Raw genomic sequence first — 2,500 nt, 5'->3', positions numbered from 1 at the left:
GCATGAAGCCTGAATGCCGCCACTGTCAAGGGAACTGAAACAATTAAAGATGAATCCTTGAAAGTGACCACTAACAGTGAAGACTTAGCAGTGGTACGATTGTTGAGAGTGGTTTCACCTATCATTGATTGGGCCGCAGTGATGTTTACCATCTCCAGGGGTTATTGCCATTGCCATCTTCAGCAGTTCAGTTAGCATGTGCTTGTGGTGAAGACAGTTGAAGAAAACCTTGCATCACTATCACAGTATATGGATTGGATTGGTGGCAAGAACCATGAACTTGCTTGACAAGAATATTAGGAAATGCCAGCACCTGTGTGGTAGGACCAAGTTATGTATTTTCAGGAAGCTGATACTCCTTTGATACCAGATACTTGCACAATCCAGGACTGCCAGCTCTAGCTCTGTGGGTACTTGTCTTGACTGCCATCGGATGATCCCACCCATCAGGTTGCTGTACTCTAGAGGAGGACAATGAGAAGACCAAATAAGCCATGGCTTAGACAGGCAGATCATCAGTTGTGAAAATGTATCGATGGTCCATGAACCTACTTGGGAGCTCACCAAGAGGGACCCTCGTTGTTGGAAGCAAGGAGTGGATGCGACAATGTATCAGCTGTCACATAACTCATCACCAACCGGTTAGTTGTTGAAAAATCGTCATAAACTACCTATCAGTCATTAAATAAGTATCACGTTAATCATCAAATGTTTATCAGCAACATATCACTTCACAAGTATCAGTTCTCAACCTACTTGTTAGTCATCACGGAACTGTCAGGTGGATATAGTGATGTTTTTATAATGTATCATCCAAAAGGCTTACATGAATATAATTAAAATTGTTTTTGCCTCAGTTGTTTCTCAGTTTAATGTCTATCTCGCAACTAAATCGACCAGAGGAATGACGATAAAAAAAGTCTTGCAATACACTTGTAAAGAAAATCGTATATTTGGCTTTCACACAACTATCGCGAATACTACTGTTATTTCGCTCGAGTTCTGCACAAACTTTGAACCGTTGAATGACAAGCGTTTGAACAGTGAACACAAGCTGCTCCTAATATACGACAGTAATAGAAAAGGTATGACTTCGAATATCTTCAGAATACAAGAGATGTATTTGACCGGTTTCGAATATATCTTCGTTAGAAAAACACGCATTTATGACGAAGATGTAGTTGAAAGTGATTGAATACTTATCTTGCAGTGTGAAGATATTCTCATTAATACATTTGTCAGCATAAATATTGCTAATGAGACAACATTAATTTTACTTAGCCTTTCACGACAGGTTTAGAAGGTCTTGTACACGTCCGGGTTTTTGAGCTCATATTATTGTTACTTGCAGATTCACAAATAAACGCAAGCAGGCACTTACGAAACCACGCAGACACACACGCAAATACATACTCACGCAAACATACAGACACACAAACACACAAACGCAAGCAGAAACTTACGAAACCACGAAGACACACACGGAAATACACACTCTCGCAAACATATGCTCACGCAAACACTCAGACACAAAAACGCACGCAAACACACAGACACAAAAACGCACGCAAACACACACACAAACGCATTTCCTCCACAAAAAGAGAAAAAAAAGACTAATTCTCACTTCAAATTATCATATTTTAGGCCTATATCACTATCGGGTCATTTTTGGGCCAATATTTTCTGATTAGTTTCGGGTCGCAATTTCCTCCTACAGTGCAAGCACAGGTCATTTACCTCTTATTTATCGTCAAGGTTAAACGAGGTCGGAGGTCATCGAGTAAGGCTGTAATATCGCACATTTTGATAAACTCTGATGGCCAAGAGAGTAAAGGAAGGAGGAGGAGATAGAAAAAACAGTAATAATAATGATAATAATGGTAATAACAATTGGCTAACGAGGATGGTAATAATGATAATGATAATAATAATGATAATAATGATGATGATAAGTATAATAATGAATAAAGAAAAAAGAAAACGGGAGATCAGGTTACGTACGTCAGTTTGTCGATCAATTTACGTCACTTTCTGCAATTTACGTGTTTATGACGCGCTCTCACATAGACGTAATTTGGTACATGGTCACCCCTCTCTCGTTTTTATCTTTCGGCTTCTGTGTATTTATGACGTATTCACCTGTCTGTCTCTATTCCCCAAATCATCTCTTTCTCTTTTTTTAGTCTCTCTCTCTCTCTCTTTCTCTTTCTTCAGTCTCTCTCTCTCTCATTCTTTCTTTCTCTCTCTCTCTCTCTCTCTTTCTTCAATCTCTCTCTCTCTTATTTTTGGTAAATATGGGTTTGGGTTGGGTCGGTTGACTGAACTGCTACCAGCATTCTCTCTCTCTCTCTCTCTCTCTCTCTCTCTCTCTCTCTCTCTCTCTCTCTCTCTCTCTCTCTCTCTCTCTCTCACTCTCTCTCTCTCTCTCCTCTCTCTCTCTCTCTCTCTCTCTTCTCTCTCTCTCTCTCTCTTCTCTTTTTTTTTTTCTTCTTCCCCT

This window comes from Penaeus vannamei, chromosome 10 (genome assembly GCF_042767895.1).
Source record: "Penaeus vannamei isolate JL-2024 chromosome 10, ASM4276789v1, whole genome shotgun sequence".
In the NCBI taxonomy this organism is placed as follows: Eukaryota; Metazoa; Arthropoda; class Malacostraca; order Decapoda; family Penaeidae; genus Penaeus; species Penaeus vannamei.
The sequence above is the reverse complement of the archived record's forward strand: the minus strand, read 5'-3'. Positions refer to the sequence as shown.